This window comes from Tamandua tetradactyla, chromosome 18 (assembly GCF_023851605.1).
Source record: "Tamandua tetradactyla isolate mTamTet1 chromosome 18, mTamTet1.pri, whole genome shotgun sequence".
In the NCBI taxonomy this organism is placed as follows: domain Eukaryota; kingdom Metazoa; phylum Chordata; class Mammalia; order Pilosa; family Myrmecophagidae; genus Tamandua; species Tamandua tetradactyla.
The window spans coordinates 33,887,423-33,904,860 of NC_135344.1; the positions used below are offsets into that span (position 1 = coordinate 33,887,423).

A 17,438-nucleotide genomic window follows, 5' to 3' on the forward strand; every position below is an offset into this window, starting at 1 on the left:
AGGGAATCTAAAGTGAATTCTGAATTTTACAGATCACCCTAAAGACTTTTCTACGTTTATTACATTTTTATCTACTCTGATAAATTTTATCTTCTAAATTCAGTGTTTTCTGAATTTATTATTGAAGTCCAGATTTAAAAGTAGGAAGGGATTTTTTTTAATCATATAAGTATTTATTTGTACAGATGAAATACTGTATAACTCAGAGAAGTTAAAAGACTTACCAAGGTCACACAGGTAGATATTGACAGAGCTAGGACGAAAATTGGGACTCTTGTATCTTATGTTGGGGTGGGGATAGGGAGGTACTCAATAAAATTTCAAAGCCTTTTGAAAACTACCATCTTCCTAGAAAATTATTTTACTCAGGTTTTATTTTTTGTGCAGTGCAGGAGAGTATTTCTTTTTATAACAGAATACTAATATATTTTGACAAAAAGTGAAAATCAACACTAATTCTTAAGGTAAAATATTAAATAAAATTTTTTTTAATGCTGCCAAGTTCAGTGTGGGCTTACTCTCTTCTGCCAGGGAGAGGGCCTGGAAAATGTTGAGAAGCTTAGTTCTGTACCGTATTTTCTGCCCAGTGTTAAGAGGCCTGCCAAGAGAATGTGATTGCTGGGATGATGAGGGGCCTCCAACTTAGTCTGGTTTCAACCAGAACATTCCCTTTTTGTGAGTTTTCTGGCTGTTTTCCAGGTCTGGAAAAACATGTGCAGTTAACCAGTATCCCTTAGCAGACATCATGATCTAGCCTTCCTGCCACCAGTGCCTTGGCAGGCTCAGATGCCATATTCAAACTGGGCCCAAGAGGTGAAAAAAAGTCCACATTGAATTCCGTTCTCCAGAAAGACGGTGGTGGCAGATGAGGGTGACATAACTTTGCTCTCACCTCGGTACCCTCCTCTGCCACATAATTAAGGCTACACATCTTTTCCTGAGGTCACGGGGTGTCTTCTTCAGCTGTAATTTTGCATGTAATTTAAAGCCAGTTCTTTCTATCAGAAGCTCAGTATTCTGCGGTAAATGTAGTTCTGGCCAGAAATAAGATGGTCACAAAGCTTTTCAGTGTGTGTGCCAATGAATTAACAACATAAAGATAGCAGGGTTCTATCACCAAATGATTAGCTTTGAAGGCCATTTGTGCATTAACTTTAACAGGAGACCTGCCTGTGCATTTCCTCCCTTGCTGCCCCCCTTTGGCAAAGTCCCATTAATTTTGTTGAAGGTTTTATTTTCTGCTGAAAATGCAGGAAATTTAGACAACTTTCTTGGAATCCCCCCAAAACTAATACAAACAAGATACATATGCTTCTCTTAAGGAAACTAAAAATAAATTATTTGAAACTGCTTAACTGTATAAATTCTCTCTTAAAAGGAAAAGGAAGTTTATATAATGAGAGGCAACTATGAGTGCTGTTAACAAGGTAAAATATTCCCACAACTGCCAACTTGTCTATTTGAGATTAAATTACTACTTAACCTAGAATATATTGGGTTTTCATTACCAAATGGATGAACTATCAAAAACATCTGAAAATAGATCATTCCTCATGGTCCTCTTTTTGCATTTGAAATTTTCTGCCATAAAATTAGTTTATCTATTTTTTTTTCTTTTTGAGGAAAAAATCTTTTGATCTGGGATCCATTGCTGTTATGGAAGCTGTATGTATTAAAAAGAAAATGCAGTAGTTGAAAAAGTTCCAATATTCTAGATGTATTTTTGCTGCTCTGTCAGTCAGTGAGCCATTAGATTTTCTCTCTGGCAAAGCTAATTTTTGACACAGCATAGGAAAATATGTTTAATTTTAGAAGCTGTCTTCTTATAAAACCTTATTTTATTCCATAAATGTTAGTCGATTTTTCTGTACAATATCCTGTAATTTACAGTTTTGTAAATTAATAGAAATGTCTTACATTTAAGACTAAGAAATGAGATTTCTGGATTCTTTGTATTTATAGTAGTTGTATTAATTTAGTAATTGTGGAAAGGCATTTGTCTTTTTGTTCTTTTTGAAATAATATCTAAAATTAAAAAATCTTTTCTTCTTCAAAATGCTTTTATGGTGCATTTTTTTAAATAACACATCTATTTTTAGCATATATTAGATACTGCTTCAAGGACACTACAGATGTTATCTCACTTAACCATAATAAAAAATAGCAAATAACAACTTACTTTAAATACCCCTGGAAATTCTGACTTCCAAATAGTGATTAGCTTGGGCAGTCTTTTAGGTCCATTTTAAATACTTAGGTTTGGATTATTTTGTAATTTTAAAGAAATTCTAATCAAATTCTTGCCAGTTTTTCATCTTTCCACAAGTGGTGGTTATTGCACAGTAATGCTTTTAAAAAATAAGACAAAGATTTCCATTTGCTTTTTTATATTTATTTTTTTATTTATAAAAAATAGGCATAGATACCTACTCTGAAATCTATTCATAATAGCAACTTGAAGGTTCAAATAACTTGAAACTTATAATTATTGGGATATTTTTACATGGGAATTACAATTAGCTACAAGTTTGTTACTTTATTTCTAGTAAGTCAGAATCTCCTGTTACATAATTCACCCCTCTGGCCCATTATTGTTTTATAACCTGCTTGATGCCTTGAAGGTGCAATTGATCTTCCAACACATATGAAAGGATCCTTAAGAGCATAATTTCTAGGAAACAGCTGACACAGCAGAAATTCTGGCTGTTTCTTAGAGTAGGTAGTTAGCATAGGTCTGCTGCCACTAAAATATGGAAATGAATTATCTACAGGGATTATAGTGCATAAATGCATCTGCATCTTAGTGGAGGTGACCAAATATATTGGATTACATCTATAATCAAAATGTTAGACATTTAGCACAATGTGAAATAAGATGAATGATGAGAAAACTTGAAACCAGATGTGTTGAGCTACAGTTTAAGTTGCTTCTGGTTTTGTGGAGAAGGCGACAGCCGTGACAGTGGTATAGCAGGAAGACCGAGTAGGGGTATTAAAGTGATGGCTGTCTGCTAAGCTGTAAAAGTTTTCTGAAACTACAAATCAAGAATGAGCTAACAGCCTCACACGTTTCCCTTTGTTTAAGTATAGGCTGGTTGACTACTTGGAAAGAATATTTCTTGTATTGCTTGCTTAAAAAGATGTTTGGCCTAGAAACTCACTTGCATAATTCAGAGTGTGTTTTATGAGTCTTTGCTTAAATTCTAAGTAGATAGATAATAACTGAATTGCTCAGTATTAAGCTAAAGAATTGCTGAATTGAATAATATATGTAAAAATGTTTTTATTAAATTTTTTATGTTTTTAGAATATAATAAAAGCAATTAATGTACATACTTCCCCCCCCCCCCAAGAAATAATCCTTTTGAAATTGCTTGGGAGAATAATTACAACTGACACCCAGCTGGTTCAGGCTGGTAGGGTGCTTCGATTGTGTACAACTAGCATCCGATAGCACTGACATACCTACTGGGTTTTAAGCATTTTGAATTTCACCCTTGGGTATAACCAGAAAGCAAACCAACTTTCTTTATTAAAAAAAAAAAAAAAAAAAAAGGTGGTTGTACTGGGGTTGGGAGGAGGTCTTTATATTGAAAATTTAATAACCTAAATTATTTATAATATTCAGATTAAAATAGGTACTAACAGGAAGTTGTAATTAGCTACTCTTTAATTTGAACTTATTTTTCATTTCTGACCTGTGTTTAATTTCTCTTATTTGTTTTCCCAATAATTTTACATTAAAATATTGAAGATGCTCTTCCTAGCATGACAATTCAGCAAATATATCATATAAAATGTCTTTCCTATAACTTCCCACATTATTTTCTGTCAATTTGAGTAATGCTAGAAATTTTCTATTCTTGTCCATCTAATTACTAATCTGCAATGAAAATAATCTATAAAAAATAGCATTAGAACTAGAATTGAAAACTCACAGAAACAATGTAACAGGCAAAAATATCCCATAATTCCTTTAAATATAAGAGGATTAATGAAACTCTTGAAGGGATATTTCAGTCAGATTGATTGATGCAAAATAACAGCTAATACGGTGCATGCTTACTGATGTCGAATTTCTAGGTTGTACTTTCCCTGATTTGGAAATAAAAATAGTGATCTGTATTTTAGTGCAGGCTTAAGTAAATGTGTGCCTAGTTGGTTGGCTATGCCAACCCTCTTTGTTACAGTAAATTACTTATTTAAATATTCATAATAAGCTATTAAGTGCATTTGAAAACAGAAATTATAAGTTATCATTTGAGTGGTTATTTGAGATATTTATGAACATGAAATTCTGTGGAAAGCTAATATTCTGACTTGTATTTCTAAAGTAGTTATGCTATTTCGTTGGGTTGCTCATTAATGACTTTGAGAGAGAATTCTGAAAATTGAAGTCTCCTCCTCCTTCTCTACTAATTCAAGTATTAATGTGAGATAAAAATATAATTGAAAGAAATTCTGCTCGAGATTATTGTTGTCCAGAGGACCCAGGTTCAATTCCTGGTGCCTGCCCATGTTAAAAAAAAAAAAAAAAAGATTATTGTTTTCATTTCTCAATTTGAAGCCTAATCCCCTCTTTGCTCCAAAAACACAATAATAGATGGGCCATAAAAAGAGAGCATTTAAAACATATACCCACAAAGTCCCCTTGGGGAAATGGTGAGAAAGGGGGAAAATTCAACTTCCCCAAGTAGAGAATTTTTTATATTCTCACAAGCAGTGGGGACAACCAAAGCAATAGGCTGAGCCCCCAATCCTGTTCATATGAAACTTAACCCTGCAATGGATAGGCTAAGCCTACTTAAAATTAGGCCTAAGAGTCACCCCCAGAGAACCTCTTTTGTTACTCAAATGTGGCCTCTCTCGCTGAGCCAACATGACAAGCCAACTCACTGCCCTACCCCTCTCTACATGGGACATGACTCCCAGGGGTGTGGACCTTCCTGGCAACGTGGGACAGAAATCCTAGAATGAGCTGGGACTCAGCACCAAGGGATTGAGAAAATCTTCTCAACCAAAAAGGGTAAGAGAGAAATGAGACAAAAGAAAGTGTCAATGGCTGAGAGATTCCAAACAGAGTCGAGAGATTATCCTGGAGGTTATTCTTATGCATTAAATGGATATCACCTTTTTAGTTAGGATATCACATAACAGAGAGGCTGCAGGGAAGTGCCTGAAAATGTAGAGCTGTGTTCCAGTAGCCATGTTTTTTGAAGATGATTGTATAATGATATCCTTTTGCAATGTGACTGTGTGATTGTGAAAACCTTGTGTCTGATGCTTCTTTTATCTACCCTATAGACAGATAAGTAAAACATATGGATTAAAAAAAATAATAGGGGGAACAAATGTTAAAATAAATTTAGTAAATTGAAATGCTAGCGATCTATGAAAGGGAGGGGTAAGGGGTATGCTGTGTATTAATTTTTTTTCTGTTTTCTTTTTATTTTTTTCTGAATTAATGCAGATGTTCTAAGAAATGATCATGATGATGAATATACAACTATGTGATGAAAAAAGAAAGTTCATAATGTATGTTGCTTGGTTTTATTAATAAAAATTTAAAAAAATAAAAATAAAACATATAGCCACACTCCAAAATGAGAGCTAGTTCTCAGTTGGACCAGAAGTAGCAAAAGCAGTGAAAGAGAGAGCAGGGTCAGGTCTGGAGCAGTGAGCCTGCTGAGCCTCAGCTCTGGAAGGAAGCCAGGAGTGGCTGGGAGTGCAGGTATTGAAGAGTAAAAGTATTAAAGAGGCTCAATGGTGAGAGGCAGCCCACTCCTGCCAGGTTTCCTGCTTGAACTTGGGAACTGTATTAGATTTCTTATTGGAAAGAGCCTAAGTAAAGGTGCTAATAATAACTGATAAGGAGTTAGAGCTTATTTAAAATACTATGTCTAGGGAGGTGGAGAAAACAGAAATAGCCTTACAAAGGGATCTTGAGCTAAGTTCATACTGGCTCTGTGACAGACCCTGTCTATCCTGTCTTTAGTGTGATGGTAGGGCAAGAGCCCTGAGTCAGCAGTTATGAGACCAGGTTTTAGACTGAGGGCTCTAGGAAGCCACTCAAGACCTATTGATTTGCAGGGAGTAAGCCATGTCAGATGAGCTGCACTACCAAAATTTAAAAATACATGGTGAAATTCTTATTTATAGTAAGAAAGACAGTTGTATAAGTCAGGGTTCTCCAAAGAAACAACCCATATAGAGACACATATATATATATACATACATACTTACTTATATATACATATATATGTACATATAATGTATACTTATAAAGAGATAAGAATTGCCTCACTGTGGGGATTAAAAAATCTAAATTCCAGAGGGTCAGCCACAAGCCTGAAAACTCTAAAGAAAGATGCAGTTGTATTCCTCAGAAGATGCTGGCTGGCTAAAGGAGCAGCAAAAATTCTTTTTTTCTGATTGCTGAAATCCTCAGGTCTGCTTTAAGTCCTCTAAATAACTGGATGAGGAGACTCCCTTCATTGCTGAGGGCAATCTCTTTTGTTGATTGTAGATGTAACCAGCTGTAGACCTAACCAACTGACGGTAGATGCTAATCCATCTATGAAATGCCCTCACAGTAATAATCAGGCCAGTGCTTGCTTGACCAAACAACTTGACACTATAACTGAGCCCTGCTGATACATGAAATTAACCATCACAACAGTCAACATAGTCATACTCATAATTAAGGTGAGTTTATCCAATCAAAATTTAAAACTCATCAAACAGTTTTTAAAGCATTCTGAAATAAGTATTTTTAGCATCTCCAAAGACATAAGTGAAAGAATAATTCATCAAAAAAGTGATTATGAAATAAATACATAGAGAAATGAAGAAAGAACATGACTGTGAAAGGGAACTAATTCGAAAGCTTAAAATGGAAAATATGGTTATTAAAATTGAAAGTTCAACAGGCAAGATAAATTCCAAACTGGACACAAAGAATAAATTAGAAGATAATAATGAGGAAATAATCCAAGACATAATAAATATATCTTTATAAAAGAAACTAGATTGTCATACCAAAAGTACACTCTTACCCATGTGTCATCAACCAATAGATAAACATAATGTAGTATATACATACAATGGATATCCAGCCTAAGTTCTGATACGTGTGACAACATGGGTGAACCTTGAATATGTTATGTTAAGTGAAATAAACCAGACACAAAAGGACGAATATTGTATGATTCCAGTTATGACAGAAAAGTATATTAGAGGTTGCCAAGGTCCAGGGGGAGGAGGGAATTGGAAGTTATTACTTAATGGGCACAGAGTTTGTATTTGGGGTGATGAAAAAGTTTTTATGATGGATGGTGGTGATGATAGCACCACATTGTAAATGTAATTAATGCCGCTGGATTGTATAGTTAAAATGGCAAATTTTATGTCATATGTCTTACCACAATAAAATCGCTAAAAAGTGCTCTCTGAATACTGATCCGGATAACTAAAGATAAATCACCACCAAAACATATGGTTGTAAAACTGAAGAAAATAAAATCTTAAAAGTTATCAAAAGGAAAAAATAGATTATCCATAAAGGAACAATAGTTAGATTAGCAATAAAATAGAAGCCATCATAACATGGACCATATCTTTAAAGTGCAGAAGATTCTAGAATTCTTAACCCAGGTAAGGTATATAATACAAGAGTGAATGCAAAATAAAGATATTTTCAAACATACAAAGACTGAAGGCATTTATTATCCATAGATGCTCAGTGAAATCCATCCTACTTCAAGAAGTGGAGTCTCTGTTCCCTCCCCTTGAACCTGGCTAGGCCTTTGTGACTGCCTCAACCAGAAGAGTCAGTGGAAGTGATATTAGGTGATTTCTGGTATTAAATCTCTTGGAACATTTGCTCTTACGACCTTCATGCTGTAAAGGAGCTCATGCAGTAAAAGAGGCCGCATGGTAAAGAATGGAAGACCACAGCCCCAGCTGAGCCCGCGTCTTGCCAGCAATGTGGATAATCATGATAGTAGATCCCCCAGCCAGTCCTCCATTGAGCAGCCCCATCTGACATCACAGGGAGCCGAGTCAAGCTGTCCATACCAAGCCTAGCCTAAATCATGAGCAAAATAAATGATCATTGCTAGTCTGAGCTGCTAAGCTTGGGGATAGTTAGTTACACAGCAACAGATAACTGATACTAGAAGACACAAAATAAGATGGTAAGAATCAATCTAACTATATCAATAACAACAATAAATCTAAGTGTATTAAACTCACTTAAAAAACAGAGACTATCAGATTAGATTTAAAAAATCATAAAGCCTAGCCTATATAGCTGCTTTCAGCTATATGTATTTTCAACAACACAGAGAAGTTGAAAGTCAAAGGGTGTACAAAGATATACCAGGCAAACAGTAAACAAAATAATGATGGTGTAGCAATATTAATTTCAGTAAAACATATACTTTAACAAAACAGTATGGATAAAGAAGCATCATTTAATGACCAAATTATTTTTAAAGATAGGGCAATCATGAACTTCACTTCAGAAATATGAATCACTTGAAGAAATTGATAAATCTTTAGTCATTATGGGGGATTTTAAAATATCTCTATCAGAAAGTGATGAATCAGTCACACACCAGCCAAAACTCAGTACTGATATAAAAAATTAGAGAATAAGTAGATAGAGGAGCATTTTAGGAAATGTTATAAAGGCTAACCATGTACTAAATCACAGAGGAAGTTTCAGAAATTTAATAGAGACCACATTCACTAATCACAGTGGAGTTACATTCTAAAAATTGTTGGAAATCAAACAGTCAACTCCTAAATAATTTCTGGATTGAAGGAAAAACCCAATAGAAATTATGAAATATTTTAGAACTGTGCAAAATGACAGTACTTGTAATAGGCAGCCTCTACGATGGCTTCAAATGAACTCCTTCTGGTATTTGTGCCCTTATTTATATATAATCCCCTCTTCTTGACAGAGACTAAGCCTTTCACTTGCTTTAACAAGTAGAATAGTGCAGGAGCTATGGGATGTCACTGTTAAATAAGGTTATGCAATGACCCTGGATTTTACCTTGGGTGCCTTCTCTGTCTGCTCACTGACTGCATCTTGTGAGGTGCCATATGGGAAGGCCCACACTACAAGGAATGGATGTTCCAGCCAACAGCCATGGAAGCACATTTATCCCCCAGCTCCCACCCCAGTCGAACCTTGAGCTGACTGTAGGCGCCCATCTCCACTTTGATTGCAGTCTTGCTGGGTGCCATGAGCCAGATACCCTGTTAAGCTGTGCTCTGATGCCTGACCCACAGAAATGTGAGATTGTAGATGTTTGGTTTTCATGAAGCTGTGTTTTGGAGTCATTTATATACAGCAATAAGTAACTAATAAATGACTACATATCAAAACCTGGGGATTGTGGCTAAATAGTAAATTTAGAGCCTCAAGTATTTATATTAGAAAAAGAACAAAGGCTGAAAATAGATGTTGTTAAATAACAAAAATAAGGCCAGATCAGTAAAATAGAAAACGAAAGATGAAAGAAATAAAAAAAGTAAAAGCCAGTTCTTTGAAAAACATTAAAGCAGTCAAACCTTTGGTAAATTTTATCTTGAAGGAAAAAGAGAAGGCACAAATGAACAACATCAGGATGAAAAAGAGGGCATAAGTATAAACATAGATGTTTGTAACCTTAAGAGAATACTATAATAAATATGAAAACTTACAGAAAATGAGAAGTTCTGGGGGTGGATAGTTACACTAGTCAAAGAACTCTTAAAAATTGAAGGGTCAAAACAGCTTAGTAAAAAAATGATAAAGATATGAAGACATACACAAAAGGATAAATATTGTATAATTCCACTTAAATGAGATATTTAGAACAATCAAATTCATAGAGACAGATAGTAGATTAGAGATAACCAGGGGCTGGAGAGTGTATGTGGAGTTATTGCTTAAAATCGGTACAGAGTTTCTCTTTAGGGTGATGAAAACATTTTTTTAATGGATGATGGTGATGGTAGCACAACGTTGTAAATTTAATCAGTGCCACTGAATTATAATCTTAAAAATGGTTAAAATGGCAACTTATATTATACATATGTTAAACTCTTATCTGTAAAGATAGATACATAGATAGATATAGGTGTACGTGTAGATATATTAAGAGAATATGAAGAAGAAACAATTCACAAAAAAATGGTGACATAAAAAGATATTCAAACGCCTACTATTCAGGGAAATGTTTATGAAGGTGGTAACAAGGTAGCGCTATATTCACAGGCAGTGAAAATTAAAAAGAGCAATTATATCTGTTGTTGGTGAGAAAAGGAGGCAAAGGGCTTGTCTATGTTGCTAGTGTAAATGTGTTGTCATAGCTTTTTAAGCAGCAATCTGGCAATGTCTATGAACATTACAAATACAACCTTTTCAGCAATCCCTCTCCTGGAATCAATCCCAGAGAAATTAGAGAACCCAAATATAAGAACAAATCTACCAGGATACTCATAGAAACAAGGAAGCTAAAAATAAATTGATTGTCCATCAGTAAGAGAATGTTGTAATATATATTATTTTTACATATGCTATAAACTTATAGTACTACTACTTTTGCTTTAGAAATCAGTTTTCTTGGATAGTGATTAAAAATGAGAAAAAGTTCTTTTTTTTCATTGTGTACATCTGCATTTTTTTCTGGGTTCATATAACCTCTACCTAAAGAAATACCTTTAATATTTCTTATAGTGCAGGTATGGAAATGATATATTTTCTCAGTTTATTTTAGTCTGAAAAAAATCTTTATTTCACCTCCATGTTTAAAGGATATTTCTACTGGTTAAAGAATTCTTTCAGCTCTTTAATGACGTTACTCCATTTAAACGGACTTGCATAGTTTCTCATGAGAAGTCTCTTGTAATTCTTATCTTTGTGCCTCTGTATTTAATGTGGCTTTTTCTCTGGCTTGCCTTCAAAATTTTATCTTTTTCTTTGGTTTTCTATAGTTTGAATATGCTCTACATATATGATTTTCTAAAAATGATTTTGGTTTTGGCAGGGAAAGATCTGAACCCTTGGATCTGTCATTTCATTCTTCTATTAGTTTTAGAAAATGCTCAGCCATTATCTCCTCAGATATCTCTTTTGCCCCATTCTTTCTCTTTTCTCCTTCTGGGAGTCCGTTACATGGATATTGATGTATTTCATATTATCTTTTAGCCCATAGATTCACTATTCTGTTGTTTTCCCTCTTTTTTTCTCTTTTTAAGTTTAGTTTGTATAATTTCTATTAATGTCTCTTCAATTCACAATTTTTTCTTTGGCTCCTTCAAGTCTACTGTTGAACCCATCTAAGACAGTCTTTATCACTATACCATATTTCTTTATTTTTAGCACTTCCATTTGTCATTTTTCTTATAGTTTCTATCCCTGCTGAAGTTTCCTGACTCAAATGTGTAGCATCTTTAGCATATTGATCACAATTCTTTTAAATTCTCTGATAGTTTTAATACCCGCTTCGTCTGTGACTCTTGATTCTTCTGATTACTTTGTTTCTTAGCCATGGATTATTTTTACTTCCTTTTTTGTTTGTCTCTACATTTTGATTGACGTTGTATTTAGGACAGTAGAGGAGGAGGTAAATAGTATAGAAATAGGTGTGCTTTTTTTATCTGCTAGACCAGACCAGGAGTGACAAATTTTTCTGTCAAGGGCCAGATGGCAAGTATTTTCGGCTTTACAGGCCATATGGTCTCTGTCACAACTACTCAACTCTGCCATCATAGCATGAAATCAGCCATTACCTTGTGTTTGCAGTCTAGACTAATTTACCAGAGGGCTTTTTCAATGTTTCTGCCCAACCCTCAGTTTTAGGCCTTCTCTGTGCACTTACCCCTCTGAAAGGTTCTCTCTTTACGCTCTTGCCTCTCCATCAGTCGAATTCTACTGTTGTTAGTTACTTATGCTCTCTAGTCTGGAGGATGGGGAGGCAGGAGCTTCTCTGTTATCCTACGCCAGCCTCAGCCTTAGGAAAGCGTGGTGTACCTGGGTCTCAGGAATGGGATTTTCTCAGTCATCTTACTCTTCCGCCAGTGATAGGAGACCTCTAACGATCTGGTTCCAGGATAGTATCCTGTCTCTCCCCCAGGGTTAGAGATTTTTTTTCCTTTTTTCTTTTCTCTAGTCACAGAAGGTCTTCACTCATTCCTTGGAGACAAGATGTGCTGTTTTCCCTTCAGTAGTTTATGGATTAAGTTTCTTAGGGCAGCCATAGCTACTCTCTCCGGGCCCTGATTGAGCATCCTTACTTTGTCCAGTCTCTTCCTGCCCCTCACCTTTTCCGTGAAAGCGCTGTTGGAATGAAGATCCAGAGAGTGGGTGCAAATACCCCTTGTATCTGCAACTCACAGGGGTTCTAAATTCTCACACTACCGCACTTGGACTTTAGCAATTCATTTAAAATTTTAACTGAATTCTTCATCCTGGGTCCTTCCACAAAGAGCCTGTAGCTCCTGTTCTCTTTTTTCCTGGTATATACCTGTCTTTCCTTGGATTTCAGGCTACTTTTTGACCCAGAAACCTCAGGTGTCTGAACCATTCAAGAAAGGTTCAGGTTTTGTATGTTACCTGTTTTTTTTTTCTGTAGCGACACTTTTTTAAAATTTCACTGTCATAGGCAAAAGCAGTAACCTGTGATCTTTTTTTGGTTAGTATTTTGATTTCTTTTCTTTGTTGTTATTTTTCCCTATTTCTCTAACTTTTTATTTTGAGATAATTGTAGATTCACAAGAATTTGCAAAAATAGTTTGAAGTTCCATGTACTCTTTACCCATTTCCCCCACTGTACTAACTATAGTACAGTATCAGAACCAGGAAATGAATATCAGTATAATGTGTGTCTGTGTCTAAGCCAGTTTATTATATGTGTAGATTCTCATAACCACCATCACAGTCAGGATATAGAACTGTTCCAGTTTTGGGCTATTACCAACAAAACAAACAAAAAAAACCTTTTATGAACATTCATGTATGAGTTTTTGTGTAGGCCTAAGTTTTTATTTCTCTGGGATAAATGCCCAAAAGTGTAATTGCTGGGTGTATGATTAGCATATGGTTAATTTTTTTTTAAGAAACTGCCAAACTGTTTTCTAGAGTTGCTGTACCATTTTGCATTTTACAGCAATGTGTGAAGGATCCAATTTCTCCACATTTCTTCATTATTTGCTATTGTCACTATTTTTTTTGGGGGGGGGGAACGACAGATTGTTTTATCTTTTTAAGAACCTTTTAACCCACACAGAATCTTTAAAATAGACAATTATACAAAACTTATCTATTGTTCTTATAACATTAAAATAAGTTAACACAAAGTGGAAAATGTGGAGTTAGTTTTCTTCTTCATCCTCTTTAATTACTGGGGTACCATCCAACTTTTTTAGTTTGGGCACTCTCTTGCTTGCCTCTTCGATCCAGCTCCCCTCAGAAGAGTATTTCTCTTCCAAAGGATTGCCTACAAACACCAGGTCCTCCAGGCATGGTAGTTCTGCCAGCTTCACAAATTCAGCCCAATCTTTCACTAGGTTATTGGACATGTAGAGAATCTTCAATTTCTTCATTACATGGATCCCTTTCAACTTCTCAATAAAATTGTAGGAGATCCACAGTTCTTCTAATGTGTCCCCTACTACTTCCAGCCCATTTAAGTTCTTTATGTTGTTTCTTCCTAAAGACAATATCCTTAAGTTTTTTAAGCCGTTCAGGTTGGCAATTTTTTCAATGCAGTTTGTAGACAGTGAAAGTTTCTCGCAATTAGCAAGCATGGACAAAGATGCATCCATCTTTTCTATAGGGGGAATCTGGGCATAAAGCTTTATCTCTTTGGCTTCAGATGGTTTCTGACCAGTTTTCTCTTCCCATCTGGCTAGGGCTTCTTTGATTGTTGTTGCTTTTGCCATTCTGGCGGTTGCTACTGTTACTGCTCCGGTTGCTAGGGCCCTCCCTATTGTCACTATTTTTTATTTTTTCTGTTCTAATATGTATGAAGTGATGTCTCATCATGGTCTTGACTTGCATTTTCCTAATGGTTTAATGACTTTAAACATCTTTTCATGTGCTTATTTGTCACTATATATCCTTGTCAGTGAAATGTCTCTTAAAGATTTTTGCCTATTTTCTAACTGGATTGTTTGATTTTTTTATGGTTGAGTTTTGAGGGTTCTTTATATTTTCTTGCTACAGTCCTTTGCCAGATATGTGATTTGCAAATATTTCCTCCCAGTCTAAAGCTTATTTTTATCTGCTGAAAAAAGTCTTCCCCAGGGCAAAAGTTTTGAATTTTGATGAAGTCCAAATTATCAACTTTTATTTGTTTTATGGATTTTTACTTCTGGTATCATATCTAAGAACTCTAATGAACTCTAGATCCTAAAGGCTTTCTCCTAAAAGTTTTGTAGTTTGCTGTTTTACATTTAAATCTAAGTTCCATTTTGAGTTAATTTTTTATACAGTATGAGGTTTAGATTGAGGTTCAGTTTTGTTCCAGGCCCAATTCTTGAAAGGGCTATTCTTCCTCCTTTGAATTGCTTCTCCGCTATTGTCAAAAATCAATTGACTGCACTTGTCTGGATCTTTTTCTGGGTTCTCTGTTCTCTTCCACTGACCTATGTGTCTAGATTAGCATATCACAGTCTTTATTGCCATAGCTATACAATGTCTTAAAATTGGATAGATTGATTCCTCCAGTTTTAGTCATCTTTTAAAATTTGTTTTAACTATTCTAGTTCCATGTGAATTTTAGAATAATTATGTCTTTCCAAAAATTATTGCTGAGATTTTGATCAGAACTGCTTTGAGCCTATATATCAATTTGTGGAAAATTTACATCTTTACTATGTTGAGTCTCCAATCCATGAACATGGTATGTTTCTCCATTTAAGTTTTTGAAATTTATTTCATCAGCATTTTGTAGTTATTAGCATAACAATCCTACATGTTTTGTTAGAGTATACCTTCTGCTTCCTTTGCAATTACGTTGCTCATTTATCTAGTGTCATAAGGTGGCAGCTTAGATTTATTTATTTGAGACTTTGCCTCAAAATTTTTTTTATTTAATCAACAAAGAACAGGACTTTATTTATCTGTCTTTCAGGAACTCTACACATAACAGTAGCATAACACAAAAGCACAAAAGCTCAGTGTGGCATATTAAAACATAGCGAGTTCTAAATGGTTTGCATATTTCCTATTACAGAAAAGAAATATCCAGCAGGTAGATTCATATTAACATACATAGTGTGTTAACATTAATCTCTGTATCACATGCCAGCACATGCTTGTGCATGGGGTCAGGAGCTGTGATAAACTTACTCTAACTGTTCGAAAGGCATCAAAGAGGACACCCATGGCAAGGGACCAGAAGATCGGACGGGCAGACTTTCCACATCTGAGAGTGAAGGTGCCTGCTAGAGTTCCTGGGGGGCCACACCTCACGTGCATTTGGTGTTATAAACGTCCCTCTCTGCAGCCACAAATTTTAATATGTGTATTTGCATTTTCATTCAGTTAAATTTATTTTTATTTTACTTCATATTTCCTCTTTGACCTGTAAATTATTTAGAAGTTAAGTATTATAGTTTCTAAGTGTTTGGAGAATTCCTGTTATTGTTCAGTATTTAATTTCTAGCTTGATTCCACTGTAGTCTCGAGAACACACTCTGCATGATTTCAATTATTTTGTTTGTTTTATAGCTCAGAATATGGTTGCATTGGTAAATATTCTGTACATGCTTGAAAAGAATATGTATTCTGCTGTTATTAGGTAGAATGTTCTGTAAATGTTGATTAGATCTTGTTGATGGTGTTGGGTTCTTCTGTATCCTCACTGATTTTCTGCCTAGTTCTATCAATTGTTAAGTGAGGGATGTTACAGTCTCCAACTGTAATTTAGAATTTGTCTCTTTCTCCTTTCAATTCTGTCAGGTTTTGTTTCATGTATTTTGCAACTTTGTTGTTTGCTACAACTTTTAGGATTATTGTTTCTTCTTGGTGAATTCACCCTTTCATTACTATTAAAATATGTATGTCTCTGCTAATTTTATTTGCACTAAAGTGTACTTTATCTGATATTAGTATAGTAATCCTGTTTTTTAAAAAATCTTTTTATCGTACACAATAAACAAACATACAAACATTCTTGACATACAAACATTTTATACGTGGTGTACATGGTGGCTCACAGCATCATCACATAGTTGTAGATTCATTACCATGATCATTTTTTTTTGAACATTTACATCTCTCCAGCAAAAGAAAGAAAAAAGAAAAAAACCTCATACATGCCATACCCTACTCCTCCCTCTCATTAACCACTAGTATTTCAATCTACTGAATTTATTTTATTTTTTTTACTCAATTTATTTTAACCTTTGTTCCCCCCTAGTATTTGTTTATTTTTTTAATCCATATTTTTTACTCATCTGTCCATACCATAGATCAAAGGAACATCAGACACAAGGCTTTCACAATCACACAGTCATATTTTAAAAGCTATATCACTATACAATCATCTTCAAGAAACATGGCTACTGAACATATGGAATAAAAATAAATAATAGGGGGAACAAATGTTAAAATAAATTTAGTTTGAAATGCTAGTGATCAATGAAAGGGATGGGAAAGGGGTATGGTATGTAAAAAAAAATTTTTTCTGTTTTCGTTTTATTTTTCTTTTGTCTTTATTTCTTTTTCTGAATTGATGCAAATGTGCTAAGAAATGATCATGAGGATGACTATGCAACTATGTGATGATACTGTGAATTACTGATTATATATGTAGATGGGAAAAGAAACATGACTACTGAAACACAGCTCTGTAGTTTCAGGTATTTCCCTCTAGCCACTCTAATATACCATAAACTAAAAAGGGCATATCTGTATAATGCATAAGAATAACCTCCATTATAAACTCTTGACTCTGACTGAAATCTCTCAGAGCCATTGACACTTTATTTTGTCTCAATTTCTCTCTTCCCTCTTTTGATTGGGAGGGAAGATTTTTCTCAATCCCTTAATACTGAGTCCCAGCTCATCCTAGGATTTCTGTCCCATGTTGCCAGGGAGGTTTACACCCTTGGGAGTCATGCCCCACATAGAGGGGGAGGGCAGTGAGTTTGCTTGCCATGTCAGCTGAGAGAGAGACAGAGGCCACATCTGAGCAACAAAAGAGATTCTCTGGGCATGACTCTTAGGCCTTATTTTTTTTTTTATATGTACAAAATTCTATTTATTTCTATATAGTAACCAATGTAAACATGGAAGTCATAATGAAAAATAAAATACCACTTGTATTTGCTGTAAAAATAAAGGCTATATCTTAGGTTTAAATCTAAGAAATCACGTACAAGATTTGGAATCTGACAATTACAAAATGCTAATAAGAGAAATCAAAGGAGAT

The 17,438-nt window shown here is 34.8% G+C and overlaps 1 protein-coding gene and 1 pseudogene across 5 annotated transcripts in view; one reads left to right on the forward strand and one right to left on the reverse strand.

Annotated features, from left to right (window-relative positions):
• The window catches only part of DYM (dymeclin), a 603,069-nt gene that overhangs the window by 462,716 nt on the left and 122,915 nt on the right, over positions 1–17,438 (forward strand). The window lies entirely within an intron of this gene.
• On the reverse strand, positions 13,247–13,979 carry LOC143662598 (dynein axonemal light chain 1 pseudogene; annotated as a pseudogene).